The sequence below is a fragment of the Rhineura floridana genome, chromosome 10, assembly GCF_030035675.1.
Source record: "Rhineura floridana isolate rRhiFlo1 chromosome 10, rRhiFlo1.hap2, whole genome shotgun sequence".
In the NCBI taxonomy this organism is placed as follows: Eukaryota; Metazoa; Chordata; class Lepidosauria; order Squamata; family Rhineuridae; genus Rhineura; species Rhineura floridana.
The window spans coordinates 55,626,688-55,646,447 of record NC_084489.1 but is presented as its reverse complement, the minus strand read 5'-3'; the positions used below and the strand labels follow the sequence as shown (position 1 = coordinate 55,646,447).

The window sequence follows — 19,760 nt, the reverse complement described above, 5'->3', positions numbered from 1 at the left end:
TTGATAGGAATGGAAGCTGTGTTTTCATGTTGGACAGGAAGGCATCTCATGAATTTGTGGTGAAACAATTACTTCCGCTATATACGGGCTCTGGGTGATATTTTATTTGCTTATGGTACAACATGTCTGTGAATGCATAACATCTAATTCAGGTTTCTTTAAAGTTTCAGCAGAAACTGCATTTACGTTCATTTAAAGGTGGGTGTTGGATATGTTAACATATCTGTTTTTATAACAAATATTTTAAAAAGGAAAGCATGTGCAGAATAGTAGATATGTCTACTTGTCTCTAGAGTTAGATAGTTTTTAGGCTTCCTGAATTAACATGGCTGTTCTTGATACACACTTACTGAGAATAAAAACAGAGGGTTGTGTTCAACTAAGTCCTACTCAGAGTGGACCCATTGAAATTAATGAACCTGTTAGTAATATCTTGTTAACTTCAAAGGTCTGCTCTGAGTAGGGCTAGCACTGAATACCACCCAGAATTTCATTTGCCTAAAAAAAATATATTGATAAATGATACTTCTGTGAATATGAATGAATAAAAGCTAAAACTTAAAATTGCCATTCCCACCAAAAACTCCCCCACGTATTTAACAGAAATAATCTATTAAAGGTTCATTTCTGAATGCTTCTCACAAGTTTTCTAGGGGCTGTATAGACATGTTCTCCTACACTGCTGTAAAAGAGCTAATAGGCTGTAATACTGCCATAATGTTGGATTTGAGTATGTAAACCAGGTTCAGATACCTATTCAGTCACAAAACTCATGGGCTGGTCATGGGTAAATCAGGGGCTTGGCACAAAAATACATATACATTGAAGGTTAAGTATAGGTTGTGTGATCTTTCATACCTTGATATGAGATTCTAAGTTCTCAAAGGAAATTTAGAAGGATCTGTCTTCAGTTTAGCCAAGCACAGGTGGGAGGAATTCATGTACAAAGGGAAACAGTAAGTGCAGTCTTAAATCCTGATCCCAATCCCTAAACTGCAGTTCATTTTATGTCTGCACCAATGTGGCCTCCTTCCGCATAAGCCTAACCTACTTCATGGTGGTGTTGAGATTAAAATGTCAATCTGAACTCTTGACAGGGTAGGCTTCATCTTGAATACTGCGTCCAGTTCTATACACCACAATTTAAGAAGGATGTAGACAAACTGGAACAGGTTCAGAGGAGGGCAACGAGGATTATCAGGGAACTGGAAACAAAGCCCTAGGAGGAGCTTTGGGCATGTTTAGCCTTGAGAAAAGAAGACTGAGGGGAGATATGATACCTCTCTTCAAGTAATTGAAAGGCTCTCACACAGAGGAGGGCCAGGATCTCTTCTCAATCATCCTATAGTGCAGGACACGAAATAATGGGCTCAAGGTGTGGAAAGCCAGATTTCGACTTAACATCAGGGAAAACGTCCTAACTGTTAGAACGGTACGACGATAGAACCAATTACCTAGGGCTATCCAACACTGGAGACATTCAAGAGGCAGCTGGACAGGCACCTGTCAGGTATTCTTTAATTTGGATTCCTGCATTGAGCAGAGAGTTGGACTCGATGGCCTTATAGGCCCCTTCCAACTCTGCAATTCTATTATTCTAAAGCAGAATAGGATACAATGAAATTTTAAATTCTTTGTCAAAAGAAAATGCTAGACTTAAATTAGACATATCTCATCTGGACTTAGAAGCATTTTTTAAACAACAACTTGATATGACTCTAAGTCAAGCTGCAGTTCTTCAGGACTGTCCAATCTTTTGGTCATCACCTGAAAATGACTTTGAGAAATCAAGATCCTCAAGGCAATTCTCCTAGCCTGCTAGGAGGAGGGGCAGGAGGTTAAAGCAAGGAAGTATTCAATTCAGTGATGATATGTCTTTTAGAAAAGAGGAGGGTGACCTGTTTCAATGCTAGTAAATGTGCTAAAGCTAGAAATGTGCAGTTTGTTAATGAGAGTTGGGTTTCTAATAACGACCTGGAGCTTGTGTAAATGGGATGAACTTTGTAAGTGGGATACAAGTTTTTCTAATAGAAAAGCGGCATTTATTTTCATCCTTCTTGACATTTGGAAATGAGACTTAGGGTACAATACATTTGGCAGTTACACCAGGCTGAGGGGCTTCAGGATGTGTCATAGTTGCAGCGGATGAGGATGGGTGTTGGCACAACTGGGCTGAACTGGCAGAAATGCCTCCCCCCATTTCAGCCGGGAAAGTCCGCCAATACCTGGGCAAAGCAAGGGCCCGGCTGGCTCAGCCAAGGACAGTGGAAGTGGAGCCGGTGGAAGGCTTGAAAAAGGGGCACTCCGTTTGTGTGTGTGTCAGGATGGGGACTTGCACTGCATCCTGAGCCTATTCTGCTTGGTTCTGTGGCCCTCCATCCTGGCAGCCACTATGTCAGGAAAGGGAGTGTCAGAAGGAAACATGCATTTCGCTTCCTTCTACTGTGCCCAGCATCTTCTCCTCCCAGCGGTTCCTGGATGCGGCGGTCCCTCCTATCGGCTCTGCCAGCCTCCGAGTTGGATTGTGCCCTCAGTTTGGAAGGACGCAACACTATCAACAAACAGTGTTTGTATTTTTGCTGTATAGATTCCCAGGCAATGGTTTCCACCAATGTCTTCAAGCAGGAGCAACCATTTATATAATTAAAAAATGCATAGAATTGTGTATGAAAACAGGTTCCATGAGAAAGTAATGCTTTTTAGACCTCCTGGGGATCAGAAAATTGATAGTGCGCTGAAAAGGTTTTTGATTGTTCTGCAGTACAAATACTTGTGTTACTCAACCTGTCTTTGATTAAAGTGTAGCAACAGTGATTCATGGCATGTCAGTGGATTCCAGCTCTCACAGGTAGCAGATTACCACATTTAAAGGGAGCCTTTTTGCTGAATGCCAGCTGGCAGTGCAGTTTTCACACAGTGTAGCTCACAATACACTTTGCCCATTGTTAACCAACTGTGGTATTTAAGTAGTTCCATCAACCTGTTTCTAGATCAACAGAGCTTCTAAAAAATAAAAAAACACAGGATGTTTATAACTCCTGCAGTTAAAGGGGTAACAGATTCTTATTGAATTCAGTGAGAAAATACTCATTTTCATTTTACATTTTTGCAGTGCATATTCCATCATACTGCTTGAAATTAAGTACTGTATAAAGTATTTTGCTGGCTGTTAATGTTTATAAGGTTATAAGCTTTTCTTAATTAGTTTCACTTCTGCGTAGTCTAGATTATCCAGTTCTCATTTGCTACAGCAAGATTCTGTTTAAATAATATTTCTGTTGCTTTTGATTGGTATATCATCTCGGAATGACCTGTTCTCACCAGGCTCCTTAAGGAGGTGAGAGACTCCCCAGCAGAAACATAAGTGAGGACAGCACAAGGGCAGTATCCAGGGTCAGTCTGAAGTCAGAGTCCAGAGTGTACCTCAAAACCAAGTGAGTCAGGCAAGAATCACGAGTCAGAGCAGTCTGGGATCAGAAGCCAAGGAGTTTGTAAGCAATGCAGGTAAGGGGCAAGGCAAGAGACAGGTCCGGGATCCAAAGGTGATTTTTAGATGGGTCAGTTACAGAGCTGGAGTTGTTCCAGCATCCCTTCCAGCCTAGCACTGGGATTTTTATGTTGGAACTGCTGAATCACACCCTGAACCTCAGCTGACTCCCATTGATCACCTGCAGCTAGTCCTTTACTTCTGAGGAGTCCATGCCTGTAGTTGGGCACTCTTCTGGATGGGCTGGGTCTCCATCTGGCGTCAGAGGGGATGTCAGAGGCTGAACTTGCCCCGGATGCAGACAGCCCATCCTGGACCTCACCATAGGACCCTGGCACCTCATCCTCAGATGGTACCTGAGCAAGGGCTGGATCCAAGACTGCAGCCTCCTGGTCTTCCTCCGATGAGGACTTACCTGATGAGGACTCCTCTGGCTGGGAGCTAACATGGAAACATCTATTCATTACATTAAAGCCAGAGTGAAGATTTGCCTATAGACTTCATATTAGAAACTTAACTCTGATGTGATATGTAATATCATAGTAGATTCCTGAGCTGCTGCAGTTCCTTTGAGAGAATTCAGCTAGAATTGAGACCTTTCTATCCTATATGGTTGTCCAAGAGTTAAGAAAAATAATTCTTGTGCCCAGATATTTTTTATGGATGATCCTTGTGTTGGACTCTTTCCTAGTAATTTGAAGTAGTTTTCCAGCTGCTTGTTGTCTCCAATTCCAAAAATTCATAAACTATGATTCTAAAAGGATTTAAATTGATCTCCTCTCCCCTCTTTCCCTACCAATTGGCCATTAGGAAACTCTCATTATAGATGCTCTTTGCAAGATGCTTCCCTCAGGAATGTCTAAGTGTTCCTACTCCTCTGGCATTGATTATGCCTACAGAATGCTGACCTGTTTTAGGAGAGGAGAAGATGGCCAATAACACTTCAAACAATGCTCTTATATTGAAAGAACTGTGTAAGTTGAAGGATTGATATAGTGCGTAGTACCAACATGGTTAGTAAAAGCCCTGTGGATTTCTACCTGGCAGCTCATTTTTAGGCTACAGTGTCCAGAACCTTGAATGTTAGATTTTCAACAAATCTGTTCTGATTAGTTATGGCTAGTCACCTGCTACGATGATAGAATAATGAAACTCCCAGGTGCAGTTCTACCCTAGAGTATAAAACCCCAGTAGTTTTTGAACAATTGGGCAGATATCTGCATTACTTGCAGTAGCCATACATGCAAAATCCAGATTCTTGCTGTGTGATAATTATTTTTAAAAAGTAACTTGATATATTGCAAAGTAATATAGGGGTTGAGCTGTGATCTTGTGTAGGCTGCAGATGAAGTTACTTGACCTCTGAAGCAAATATAGGCTCTGCTGCTGTCATTCTAGTACTACATATCTGCTCATAATGCCATGTGTCATCATGATGTGTGAAGTTACACTGGCAACAAACTAAGCACTTTGTCATTGTTTTGAAAAATGGAAATGGACTGCCTTCAAGTCGATTCCGACTTATGGCGACCCTATGAATAAGGTTTTCATGGTAAGCGGTATTCAGAGGGGGTTTACCATTGCCTTCATCTGAGCCTGAGAGGCAGTGACTGGCCCAAGGTCACCCAGTGAGCTTCATGGGTGTGTGGGGATTTGAACCCTGGTCTCCCAGGTCGTAGTCCACCACCTTAACCACTACACCACACTGTAGTCTTTTTTTTTTTTTTTTTAGAGTTGGCTTATGTCGATTTAGTACACTGACCTATCTAGCCATGCACTGTCTACCTTGACTGGCAATCACTTCCTAAGCTCTTAGACAATGATCTATCCCAGTCTGGCTATCTGGAATGCTAAAATGGAAATGGCAGGGAAGAACCTAGGGCTTTCTATATGCAAAGTATATACTCTACATAGGGCCTCAGCATTTCCTTTTGTTGACACAGTGAATCTTTTTATATTATTGTCCTATTAGATGTCTCCTGTGAAAGTGATAATTGGCTCAGTAATCAAACCAATGCACCAATCCTAAACCACAGGTGTTTGGAGAGAGCCAGTGTGGTGTAGTGGTTTGAGTGTTGTACTAGGACCTGGAAGAGCAGGGTTCATATGAAGCTTGCTGGGTGACCTTGAGCCTGTCAGCCTAACCTATCACACAGGGTTGTTGTAAGGTTAAAATGGAGGAGGAGAATCATGTACACCACCTTGAGTTCCTTGGAGGAAAGGTGAGATATAAATAAATAAATAAATAAATAAGTGCAAGGAGAGGGAAGAGTAGCTGAATTCCAGAGATAGTAGAATTGCATGAAATGGAGGTAAAATATGTACATCTCCTGTTTAACTGTCCGTTACCGTTATCTGTCTTCAATGCTGCTTTCTAAGATGGTGACCATGTATAGTAGCTGGTTTTGAAAGCCTGACCTTGATGCCACTGTTGATCCAGGGCCCTGTAACTTCTGAGGATGGTATTCGTTCTGAGCAGGAGAAAAGGCACAAGTTACTCACTTTATTTAAAATATTTCTTGATAGTCCTTCATCAAAATATTCCAGGGCAGAGTATGAATAAAATTCACACAACGTAGAAATACAATTTAAAACAAACATGGCAGAATAAAAGTTAAAATGAAAAACCCAAAAGCCTAAATAAAACACCTAAATAAAAACCCTAAATAAAACACAATTCCAAAAAGTCATCTACACTGTAAATTATGATGATGGACTGCCTTCAAGTTGATCCCGACTTATGGCGACCCTATGAATAGGGTTTTCATGGTAAGCGGTATTCAGAGGGGGTTTACCATTCCTCTGAGGCTGAGAGGCAGTGACTGGCGCAAGGTCACCCAGTGAGCTTCATGGCTGTGTGGGGATTCGAATCCTGGTCTCCTAGGTCATAGTCCATCACCTTAACCACTACACCACACTGGCTCTACACTGTAAAATATCTGGGCAAATAAAGAGATCCTCACTTGAAGCTCAAAAGGCTGTAATGTTGGCTCCAGGCATCTCTCTTTAGGGAGGATATTCTAAAGTTGAGGAACTACCACAGAAAAGGCCCTCTCTGTTGTGGAAGCATGGTGTACCTCTACTGAAGGTGGAGCAGAACCTTTCCATATTATCTTAACACAGAGAGAGACTTGTATGGAAGAGGCACTCCTCCAGGTATTTGGCTCCCAAGCTAATTAGGGCTTTAAAAATAAGCCCAGCACCTTTAATTTGGCTTCATATAGATGTTAAACAGCATGAGGGACAAGATGGTACCCTGTGGCACCCAACAGCACAACTGTCAGGGGGCAAAATATAATCGCCCAATGCTATTCTTTGAATATGACCCTGGAGATAAGATCGGAACCACTGTAGAACAGTGCGTCTGATACCCATTTCACCATGGCGGCCCAGAAGGATACCATGGCCACATTGTTGCCAGCACCTTCTTCATGTCATCAGGCCACATCAATTGAAACTGTTCCCAAAAAGTTGCAGCAGATGTTGCACTGGGCACCTCACCGGAGACTACAGTAAATGTGGATGGGGGATCAAGATTGCTACGGAGGCAAGCAACTTTAGTGTCAAAGTGCCTTGCAAACAATTCACAGTGGGCCTCTGAAGGGTCTAAAACTCCATTTCCTGTTGATGTCAACTGACCCCTGACAATATGGAAAAGCTCCACTGGATGGCTACTTGAGGATGTGATGGTGGTAGAGAAGTGGGCCTTCTTCACTGACCACACTGCTGCACAGTATGATGTTTTACTTGTGCCCAATAAGCCTCACAGCATGTCTTCCACCACTTGCGCTCTAGCTGTTGTCCAGCCTGTTTCATTGCCCTTAGCTCACTGGTGTACCAGGGTGCAAACTGGGCTCCACAATGCCGGACAGAGCGTTTGGGGGCAACTATGTCAAGAACCCGACGTGCCTCGCTGTTCCACAATGTGACAAGGGCTTCAACAGGGTCACTTCCTGTATCTACTGGGAACTCCCCCTGGGCATTCAGGAATCCAGTGGATTCCGTTAGTCTCCTGAGGCGGACCATCTGAATCTGTCCTTCACTTCTGCAGGGGAGGATCAGAGCCATAAGTCTGACCATGATAATAGGGTGACATCCAACCCCCATCTCCAGACCACCCCTCCCTCCATCTGGAGCAAAAGCCAAGTTGAAGGTGTGCCCTTCCCTATGTGTTGGGCCAGTGACAACTTGAGACAACCCTATGGTCATCATGGAGGCCATGAAGTCCTGAGATGGAACACTAGAGGCAGCCTCAGCATGAACATTGAAATCACCTAGGACTACCGTTCCAGGCTCCTCCAATACCACAGCTGAGACGGTCTCCTCCAGCTTGGTCAGAGAAGCTGCTGGGCAGCAGGATGGATGGTACACCAGCAGCATCCCTAGTTTCCTGTCTCCTTTGCCCAACACCAGGTGCAGGCCCTCACAGCCAGCTTCAAGACAGAGTGGTTTCCTGGTGACAGAGATGGAAGTTCTGTAGACCATAGCAACTCCCCCCCCATCCTTGCAGCCTGTGCTGGTGTTGCACCGAGGATCCAGGTAGGCAAAACTGGATCAACTCCTCCCAGCCTTGCCCACCCAGGTCTCGGTAAAGTACACCGAATTGGCACCTTTATTCATGATTAAATCATGGATGAGTGTGGTCTTATTGTGTGCCGATTTGGCGTGAAACAACAGCACACACAGGCCAGTGGGCACAGCAGATGAGCAATGAGGAACCCGTCCATGAGAGAAGTGGGAGCGAAGAACAAGGCATAAATAGCCTTGCCCTCGTCTTCTGTGGTAGCTCACCACCTCCGCATGGCTATACCTCCCTCTACCCATGATCACTGAAATTGGGGTGGCATCACCCATTTTCTTCCATACGAAGACTCCTCCTAAATACCTGATATGAACCCAACAAGAGGCCACCCACAAAACCTACCTGAGCCAATTATCCCAGTATGCCTCTGAGATAATTGGGAACAGTCAACCCCACTCAGTATTTTTCACACAGGGCACATCTACTCCCCCCCCGTCTCACACCCAGGAAGGGTCAGCCTTCTGCCAGTTACAGACTCTTACTCTGAAGGCATCTGGCGACTTTCTGCTGTTCAGTTCACTACGCAGGCTCTCACCCTGCACAGGAGCTACACATGCGCCATACACCCTCCTCACTACCAATCTCCACCAGATTGGTTTTTAAAAATATAGGGGGTAGAGCCCTCATGACTCCCCAAGGGACTCCCCAAGGGGCAACCCCCTTTGGTGGTGACTCTGCCAGCGGCAGATCCGCTGCCCAAGGACAGTCGGGCTTTTATGCCCCCTGACCCAGCCAGGAGCGGATGCAAGAGGCTGCAAGATTGACTGCAGCCTCTCTCTGGAGTCATGGTCAGGCAGTGGGTTCCAGTCCTTGCAGCACTCAGATGGGTCTAGGTAATCTGTTTCATCTAAGAACACCTGGAGCTAAACTACCACAACTTTCTTAACACATTGCTTAATATTTGTGACTGGACAATAGTAGTTAAAATCTCCAGGATTCCAAGTTTCTTTACAACTATCTCTTCCAAGGTGGCCATGAAGGCGTTAATCACTTCCTGGATCTCCCAGTCAGTTCCCTTTGGATGGGCAAAGATAGTGAATACAGGTGGTAGGCTGAACTCTTTAAGCATCAATTGAAACTGGTCCCAAAAACTCAGACTCGATGGTGCTTTGCATGCCTCACAGGAACTGTATGAATATTGTGTTAAGGTCAGAGTGAGTATCCTCAAAATGCTTTGCAAATTTGTCATAGCAGGCCTCTAACTTTTCTAATATAACTTTTTCCAGATTTTTTGTTACCAACCAGAAAAGCTTAGTTGGATAGTTAATGAAGGATGCAGTGGTGGCAGAGAAATAAGCACAATTTGTTGCCATCACTGCCACAATAATGTTCTTGTACTAGTATTGAGTCATACTCATCATGAAACTTGCACCATCTATGTTTTGTTCATCTCATTGCTTTTTTATGGCTCCAGGGAACCAAGGAGCCAGCTAAGGTCTTGCAATATGGGAGAGGATACTGGAAAGTTACTGTGTCCGTATTGCTGTTTTAAAGTGAGACCTGAAGACAGGAGCACCAGCCGTGTCAGTTGGAATTTCCTAAGAGCATTCAGGAACCAATTGGCTTCCATAGGACTTTGAGGGCAGACCTGCTTCATGGGCTCATCACCCTGTAGAAGGTGATGTCTACTTGCCAATCTGAACCTCACTGAGAGGTAGTCTGACCATGACAGCGGGGTTACACAGCCCCCTCCTCCATTTCAAGACCACTGAACTCCTGTGTGGCTAACAATACCAGGTCCCAAGTAGGTTTTGTGGAGTGTGTCAGGCCAACAATGTATTGTAATAGCCCATAGTTCTTATTGCGTCCATGAAATCCTGAATCAGCCCCTCCCTAGAAGGACCTGATGTGAATATTGATGTCCTCGTGGACCATCACAGCCAAAACCACCTCCGTCAACTCACTTGCCTTCTGTCTTAACTTACTGGACACCTTCCTTTTCTAGCCACTTATTGAGTTCATGTGCATCAGAGATGAGGTAGGTTTCCTCTAGTTCTGCTCTGTTCTGCAGTTCTGTTCTATTTGTCTTCTGCTGAGAAAAGAGAATTTTGGACTGTTAACTGAATTTGTGCATGTGTGTCCTTACATTGCTACCTGCACACTTTCTCTCTCTGAATTTTGCCCTGTTTCTGCACAAATGTACCAGCACTCTAGAATGGAGTTTTTTTAAAAAAAGATCCTCTCTCTCTCTCCCCCCCCCCAGAGTCGTATTTTTTTAACTGTTTTATGGTGTCCTTGCTTCCCCCATTGGAGTGCTTAATAGAAAGGTGACATCACAATCTCTCCACCACCCTAGTGGTAGCAGAAGAATATGAAAAGTCACTAAGCAGATAACAAATGTTCTTCCCTCTGTATTTTGCTCTTTTACAAGAGTACTCCAGAATAAAAATTAGAAACACTTTGTGTGAATTTGTGTGGCTTTCTGAGTAACCCAAAATTAATGATTAATTAATGAGACCCAGTGCCTGCAGGAAGAAGGAGAACATCGCCACCCAGGGAAGGAGAGCCTGCTGTTGCTGCTGCTGTTGGAACACCACCTCCACCACCCTTCCCAGTGGGACTGCTGCCTGGCAGACGTGCCTCCTGCAGGACCAGGTCCCAGGTACCCAGCCAGCTGTGACTAATTTCCATCACCTGTCCCTCTTTGGAGGGATACATAAGCCGGCTGGCTGAGGTGGCCTGGGAGACCCAGTGCCTGCAGGAAGAAGGAGAACATCTCCACCCAGGGAAGGAGAGCCTGCTGTTGCTGCTGCTGTTGGAACACCATTTCCACCACCCTTCCCAGTGGGACTGCTGCCTGGCAGACGTGCCTCCTGCAGGACCAGGTCCCAGGTACCCAGCCAGCTGTGACTAATTTCCATCACCTGTCCCTCTTTGGAGGGATACATAAGCTGGCTGGCTGAGGTGGCCTGGGAGACCCAGTGCCTGCAGGAAGAAGGAGAACATCGCCACCCAGGGAAGGAGAGCCTGCTGTTGCTGCTGCTGTTGGAACACCACCTCCACCACCCTTCCCAGTGGGACTGCTGCCTGGCAGACGTGCCTCCTGCAGGACCAGGTCCCAGGTACCCAGCCAGCTGTGACTAATTTCCATCACCTGTCCCTCTTGGGAGGGATACATAAGCCGGCTGGCTGAGGTGGCCTGGGAGACCCAGTGCCTGCAGGAAGAAGGAGAACATCGCCACCCAGGGAAGGAGAGCCTGCTGTTGCTGCTGCTGTTGGAACACCACCTCCACCACCCTTCCCTGTGGGACTGCTGCCTGGCAGACGTGCCTCCTGCAGGACCAGGTCCCAGGTACCCAGCCAGCTGTGACTAATTTCCATCACCTGTCCCTCTTGGGAGGGATACATAAGCCGGCTGGCTGAGGTGGCCTGGGAGACCCAGTGCCTGCAGGAAGAAGGAGAACATCGCCACCCAGGGAAGGAGAGCCTGCTGTTGCTGCTGCTGTTGGAACACCATTTCTACCACCCTTCCCAGTGGGACTGCTGCCTGGCAGACGTGCCTCCCGCAGGACCAGGTCCCAGGTACCCAGCCAGCTGTGACTAATTTCCATCACCTGTCCCTCTTGGGAGGGATACATAAGCCGGCTGGCTGAGGTGGCCTGGGGTTTTGTCTTTTGTTTTGTTTTTGTTTTCTTTTGGGTGCCATTGGTTTTAGCTATGGGTGGGTTCGGTTTCGTTTTATATTGTAGTTCTTGGGTTTTTATGTAGTTTGTATGTTGTATTTTACTTTATCTTGTACGCCGCCTAGAGTGGCCGCTTGTGCGGCCAGATAGGCGGCCTAGAAATAAAATTTATTATTATTATTATTTATTATTAATGTATAACTTCTTAATTTGTATCCATTCATCATTACTAACAGCACAAAGTCCAGAAATTAGAATAGGTAGAATAGACAAATGCCCTGGTTATAACGAAACACACAATTGCCCTTTTCATAATATATGTTCTATTTACAAACATACCAGCAGAGCATATTTGGAGCAGATAGTTACTCCAAATCAGACAACCCAATTAATCCAAAAGAACTATACTCCAAGGATGCCTCAGTTAACGGTCCATTCCCTAAATTCATATGACAACAAAGGCTGCTCTTCCAACAGCTAAAGCAAGAGTTTGTGTTCTAACTTGGTAGTGAATAGAATGAAAAGAGCAAGTATTACTATTTGATTTCTACCCCTTTCTGGGTGGTTTTAATCTTTTGAGTCAGATATCCCCCCCCGTCTCATTCATTCCATTCATTCATTCATTGTATGTCTGCTTTTCCCTCACAGTAAAGAAGAGGGAGCATGTGAGCCCCATTTCCATTGCTGGTGTTTTCTCCTGGGCGTACAGTCCTGGGGTCAAAGTATTGTTTGAACATACCCTTAGTAACCATGACTGCTACAAATGTCGTAGGTGAGATTCCCAAGATTCTATGCAAGCTATTGGGTCTTGTATTGGAAACATTCCATGCTTGAAGCTGTGAACATTTTGACCAAACAGCCTGCTAGCAGGCTAAGTTCAAGGTTCTGGTTTTGGTGTACAAAGCCCTATACAGCTTGGGACCAGGATATCCGAAAGATTGTCTTACCCCCTATATACTCAGTTGATCACTACACTCTGCAAGTGAGGGCCTCCTGCAGATACCATCTTATCAGGAGGTCTGTTCCGCACAACACAGGAAGTGAACCTTTAGTGTAGTGGCACCTACCCTTTAGAATTCCCTCTGTTTAAATATTAGAGAGTCGCCATCTCTGTTATCTTTTCGATCCCTACTGAAGACCTTCCTCTTTCAACAAGCCTCTTAAGTAGAGATCTTATCCCTGTCTGTGTATGTGCTGCAATTGCTTTTAAGATTTTTTTAAAGATTTTTTAAAAGGATGTTTTTAAATATGTTTTGTTTTAATATGTCTTTAAAGATGTTATTGTAATATATTTTATATTTTTATGATGTTTTAGAGTGTTTTTAGTGCTTTTGTTTGCTGCCCTGGGCTCCTACTGGGACGAAGGGTGGGATGTAAATGTAATAAATAAATAATAAATAGTCCTCTTTATTGCAGAAAAGTGAACAGTTCTAATAAATATTAAAGCTCTTCATAGCAACTTATTAGATTGATCTATCTAGACAAATATTTTATTAAATATTTTGGTTCCTGATTATGTGGTAATGTCATGCTTGGCTACTGCCACTCTTCCAGGAGGAATAAGCCTCTTAGCAAAATACCAGAGAGGCCAGGGGTGCAGGTGCAACAGAGTCCAAACAAACCAAGGTCAAGCACAGAGTGTAGGTCCATAACACAATGCAGAAGCAAGGTAAGACAAAAGTCCAAGGTCGGCCTTGCAGGGAATTCAGACAAGCTATGACACAAGAAGGGAACTAGAATTGGGAGCAAGGTGCCAAGACCTCTGACGTTTCCAGCAACTAGAAGGCTCAGGGGGGAGATCTCATATATGCTGCCCTCCTAAGCTATGCCCTAACCACAGCTACTGGTAGTGAAGATGTTCCAGGGTTTCCTTATGAGGAGGTTCCTTATTCACTAGCTGAGCATGTGCTATGTTGTGGCTCTTCTGCCCATTGTTGGACCTTTTGACACCTCTGGAGGACTGTGGGGTAGCTACACCTCCTCTTCTGACAGCTCCAAGGGTTCTTCAGCAGGTCTCCACTTCCCCACCAAGACTCCTCAAGGACATCCTCAGCATTGTACTGTGGGTTTAATGATGGCAGTGATTTCTTAATGAGTTCCCTGACATCAGCTCCTCCACAGCAGGAGACATGCCCGAGCCTCTTTGCAAAGTTTTCACAAGTTGTCTTGTGGGGAGGGGATTCTTTAACATTCACCCACACTTATTGTACAGTAGTATTTGCAGAAAATAACGTCTAGGGACTGCCTGATATCAAATGAACCCACAACAGAAAACATGTACCCTGGTTGCTAGATAAAAAGGAAGGGCAAACTATGGAAATTCCAAGGGCTGCTAGAAAATAAGACAGAGCCAGGAAAAATGCACTAAAGGGGAGGGGAAAACAGAAGTTCTTTAGGACTCCAGTGATTTCCATTGCTTAACTCACTTATTATTCACTGCTCTGAGTTCACTCACTAGCTAAAAACAGCCAGGGTTTCTAAGCAAAATAAAAATTACTTAGAAAGGTGAATGTATATTTTGCTTCATAACTTCCTTTCTAGGAGGGCTAGAAACTTTTTTGTAAAAGGAAGATCAGACTGGGGGCCCTGCCTGTAGGTGCCCATGAAGGCTTTCATGGGCACCATAATGCTTACAGATGCTGGATTGATGACCCCCACACTAACATTTTATATCAGCCACACTAATAAGATACATATTATCGTGCCACTTGTTTCATCAAAATTTTATTTTTCATTTGTTTACATTCTCTGGGGATGTAGTTTCTGCATTATGTGCTCACCATTGCTTCAAGATTGAAGAGTTCAGGCTCCCATCCTCATGACATGTGAGTTCTCATGTTCTGCAAATCCTTTAATTCTAAATAAGATGTCCAATATTTGCCAGATTATGTACATTATACTGTATTGAGCAAGAAAACAGCTTCAGATATGATTTGTAGGTGGACTATATAAAAGATATATAAAGTTTAGCTCTCAAATACAAAACATTTTGAAGCTTACTGTGGACTGCCTGGCACTGCTGTTCAGCAGGCAAGAAGCACAGCTGACTAAATCTACTACAATACCATTGCATCTCCAGAACAACTGACTTGTGAGTTGACATAGCAGATACGAGATCTTATTCCAAAGAGTGACAATTACTATGTATTTGTTTCCTGCTTGTATGTTCCAGACTTTAGAAGTAGACCACTTAATGTGAGTGAGCCATTATATATGCATATTAGCAACAAAACGTAGCTGGTGTACTAACCACATTAAGACATAGTTAAATTAAACTTAAGTTTAATGGAAATGAGCAGCATGGTGGAGCATGTTGCTAAAATTGTGGGTGTTTTGTTCTTTGTTCTGCTGCTCTGCCAGGAAACGTGTTATCCATACAAATGGGGCTCATGGTTGGTTTGTCTCCAAACCCAATACCCAAGAACTAAACCCATGATAATCCAGCATATGTAATTGTTACGAGAAGGCATACAAAATTGGCCTGAAAAAGACAACTCTTGTAGTTTTTACAGCAAAGCTAAACTAGATCGGAATAATGGAGTATCAGTAATCAGTCATTTCAATTCAATATCATTTTCAAATTCATGTATTGTTAGCTTCTAATTCCTTAGGAAAAGCAAATTCTTTCGGAAAAGATTTTTCTCTTGGATTTCAGTTTGAGCTGTTGCTGCCAGACTGAAATCCTCCCACACATCTGGTGATTAAATGCAATTCCTTCTGCTGAAATCTCAATCTCCAAAAGACACTTCCATCTGAGTGCCAAACAGTTTTTTGTAACGACCAACCCATCTGAACAGTTTGTTTTCACAACTCCCCCCCCTTTTTTCATGAAACTCTGTTGTTCAAGACTATTTTATACTTTGTTTTAATGATTGCATGGGTTGTATATTTCAGGTCAATTTGGTGTGCCTTATTGTAACAATTGTATATACTGGATTATGTTTTGAGTGCAATACAGAACCATTTTATATGTATTACAGTCTTCTGGTTGCATTGAAGAGAAGACCCTTATTGTGCATAGATTTGTCCCCAAGGAAACTATGAATGGTAAGCTCAAAACGTGGCTTCTTTTGTGGTTTGTTTGGAGAGGAAAAAACAACAACTCTGAGCCTGGGTTCAGATGACACAGTTCCTGGCAGCACGGCAGGAGTAAGGAGGAGCAATATGCCTGCTGGTGCACTCATTCACACTAAACCATAATTTATTTTATGGCAATGACTAATGTACCAATCAGGAGCTCCTGATTCAATTTGAATCATGCTTCTGCTTCAAATTCACTAGGTGCCCTTAGTCAAGCCACTCTGTCAGCCTCAGTCCACCCACCTCAAATTTGCAATACAGGGATAATAACATTTCCTGTAATTTGGTTGTTTAAGGATTTCAAGTAGATAACACAAGTGAAACACTTTGAACAGTTGAAAGTGCTATACAAATGTTGATGTTAAGGTAACGCATGAATTTATCCAAAGTATGTTATGAATTAGAGAGTCAAGAGAGAAGCCATAATTCAGTGGTAAAGCTCAGCAACCACTTTGACTCCAGACAGTCATTAAGAAGTCTGTACTTTCTACTATACCTGAATGTTTTTAATTTTTTATTAATTAATTAATTTATATCCTGTCCGTTCTCCGAAAGGAACCATGGTGCCAAGAACACAAATGATAAAACATTTAAAACATCTTAAAACAGTTCTAATAAAGATGCAGATTATAGCTTTTTATGAATTACATGTGTTTTTGTGTGAATGTATCAATTCCTATAATGTATTTTTACTTAAGCGTATGTTTTTAAATATGCTGTAAGTCACTTGGACACAGCTGGTATAGCACAGTGGGGAGGAGAGCCTGGCTGGGAGGCCAGAGTCTGTGAGTTCAAATCCCTGCTCGAGTCTCCTGGGTGTAAAGGGCCAGCTAAAGATCACCCCCACAGTTATGTGCCCTGCCACCTCTGCAGCTGTGGGCAAGCTGTATAGTCCCAAGGAGCCCAGTTGCCCCCCAGCTGGCAGTTGTGGACAAGGAAGGGGCTGGCTTGTGCAGCTGTGGCAAGCTGAGCAGGCCCTAGCCAGCTGGAGAGGACTAGCCTGAAAGGGAGGCAATGGTAAACCCCCTCTGAATACTGTTTACCATGAAAACCCTATTCATAGGATCGCAATAAGTTGGGATCGACTTGAAGGCAGTCCATTTCCATTTCATTTTAAGTCACTTGGAGACCTTTGTGTAACAAGTGACTAGCAAGACCAATAAATAATACATTTTTATGTATTTTCATATGTAAATGGGCTTATTATTCTTCCTCCACCCTCCATGAAAATAGTACAGTAATACCTCACATTAACATACTCAATGGGACCAGAGTGAGTACGTAAACCAAAAATGTCCTTAAAGTGAAGCACTACCTTTTAAAACTTTTTTTACCTTTCCTTCATGAGTAGCTTCAAATCCCCGCACTAAAGCCTCTGCTGCTGCGCTGCCGCACCTCTCAGCTGATCGCGATCACGCCTCCCAGCTGATTTGCGGTGGCGCGACCGCATCTATTTCCACCCCCGCGGTCTAAAGCCTCTGCTGCTGGGCTGCCGCGCCTCCCAGCTGATTTGTGGTGGCGCGATTGTGTCTATTTCAACCCCCACGCGTTAAAAGCCTCTGCTGCTGCGCTGCGTTTCTGGAGAAATACAGGCATATGGAGCATGTACGTCATAGCGAGGTGACGTTAAGCGGGGTGTGCCTGTATTGAATCTTGACTATTGTTTCATCATACAAAGTGTTGACGTCTAATTCTATTTATTTGTAAAAGTGTTTATAATACCGCCCTCTATCAAAACAGGGCAGTATTACAACATTAAAATATCTTAAAACAATACCAAACAATAATTAAATGGCTGGCTACTCCAGTTTTTTTTAAAAAAGCTGCATAGGCCTGTCAGCACAAAAAAGTCATCAGGAGACACTTAAAAGTCAAAAGTAAGGATGCCTGCTGAATCTCTCCTGGAAGAGTGTTCTATAGCATGGGACCAGCAACGCTAAATGCCTGACTTCTGTTTGAGGCCAGTCGGGCCTCTGTAACACTGGGAACAACTAAAATCACTCCTGATGATCTCAGTGATCAGTCTGGGATATAAGAGCTCAGGTGGGCCTAAAGATATCCTGGACCCAAGTTGTTCAGGGCTTTGTATATCAACACAAGACCTTTGCACCTGGCCTGGTAGCATATGGGCAGCCTGTGCAAATGGCTGTGTGCCCCCATCAGCAGTCTAGCTGCTGCATTCTGTACCAGGTGGACCTTGAGCTAGACCCAAGGACAGCCCCAAATAGAGCCCATTGCAGTACTGTAGAGTTGTCCTGATCCAGATGTAGCTGTAGCTGGCATACCAGAGGAAGCTGGAAAAAGGCAGTCCTAGCCACTGAGGTCGTTTGGGCCTCTAATGACAAAGATGTATCCTGGAGTACCCCCTCAGTGTGTCCTGGCTCCCAACCAAGAAACAGACTCAGGATTCAGGAAACTGGATTTTTTCTCATTAATCAGTACAGGAATGCAGCATCACAATCTAAGCATGAATGAGGATACAGGAACACACTGGACTTATTTCAGAATACAAACTAAGCATGGTGGAGGGGGCAAAGACAAATTGTCACAACAGAATTGCAGGCATTGCTAACTTATATATCAGAGAGAGGTGGAGACTTCACTCTATAGGATAATTCTCAGTTTTTTTAGCCTTTATTGCTAAGCGCAAGTTATTTTGAGGAGTTTCTCGAGCGAAGTTCTATACCCCACTCTTTTTCCTCCCATTCCTGCCACAAGTTTTCCTTGGGGTCCATGACAAGCTACATACCTATTCCTTTAGAGAAAGTACAACCCCATGAAGAACAAGCAACTGGCCTATGTTCCAGATACGGGAACCACTCACCCACAGAGCCTCTGTCTTCCCAAGATTCAAACTCAGTTTATAGGCCCTCATCCAGTCCACCATTGCATTTAGATACTGGTTCAGATCATGCACAGCCTCTCCTGATTCAGATATTGTGGAGATTTAGAGCTGTGTGTCATCAGCGTGCTGATGCCACCGAACTCCAAACTCCTAATGACTGCTCCAGTGGCTTCATATAGATGTTACATAGCATTGGAGACAAAATAGTATCCTATGGAACCCCAAAGCATAGGTGATAGGGAGTCAAAGAGCATTCCCCCAATGCTGCTCTCTGGACTCAATCATGCAGATAGGAATGGAACCACCATAGTGTGGTGCCTCTGATACCTATCCCACATAGCTGATCTAAGATAACATAGCCAATAGTATCAAAAGCCATTGAGAGATCAAGTAATAGTAATAGGGTCACACTCCCCCTCGCCTGATACAGGTTATCCATCACGGCATCCAAGACTGATTCAGTCCTGAACCCAGGCCTGAACCCAGATTCAAATCTATTGGATTCAAATAATTAGTGTCATGCAATTGCTCTGCCACCACTCTCTCCACCACCTTCCACAACTGGTAGGTGTCACACCATTGGGTCTAGGGTGAGCTTTTTAAGGAGTGCCTGCACCACTACCTCTTTAAGGGCAGCTGGCACCTCCCCATCACACAGTGATGCATTCACAATATCCTGAACCCTGTTATTTATGCAGTGTTCAAACTTCTATTATAGAAAGCTCCATAGCCAGTAGCGAATAATAAGGATAAGGCAACTTATTAAGTACAGACATACACATTGTGTGTGATTTCTTATGGCTGTGTGTGCTTGGGCTTTTTTATGCAGTAATGTACAGGCAGGCTATGTACATGCAGAATACGATAGAGACAAGAGGAACATATTCTGGAAGCAGATCTGAAGTTCAGACAGTAAAGGAGCCTCTAGGTAGCTTGTGCCTCTTATCTTATGTACAAGCAAAATACTGCTGAGGAATAAATTCAATGTCCCTACAACGGTACTTAACTGACAAAATGGTTTCTGTAAGAGTTTGTTCATGTGCTTCATCTCCGCTTCTGCTTTAGATATCAGCATATTCCTTTTAAAATTCTAACTTTTTGACATTCCATTTGTATGGTGGTGGTTATGAATAGCTTTGGCAC

At 43.8% G+C, this 19,760-nt stretch overlaps 1 protein-coding gene across 12 annotated transcripts in view; it reads left to right on the top strand.

Moving 5' to 3' along the window:
• The window catches only part of CDK14 (cyclin dependent kinase 14), a 571,841-nt gene that overhangs the window by 98,573 nt on the left and 453,508 nt on the right, over positions 1 to 19,760 (top strand). Inside the window, exon 3 of one of the 12 annotated variants that reach the window (XM_061586444.1) lies at positions 14,453 to 14,517. The exons of 10 other annotated variants lie outside the window; for them this stretch is intronic. The gene's annotated coding sequence lies outside the window, so the exon portion shown is untranslated. Of the gene's footprint in view, positions 1 to 179; positions 199 to 14,452; positions 14,518 to 19,760 lie in introns of those variants that run through there. One more of the 12 variants, XM_061586446.1, reaches the window with a different exon arrangement.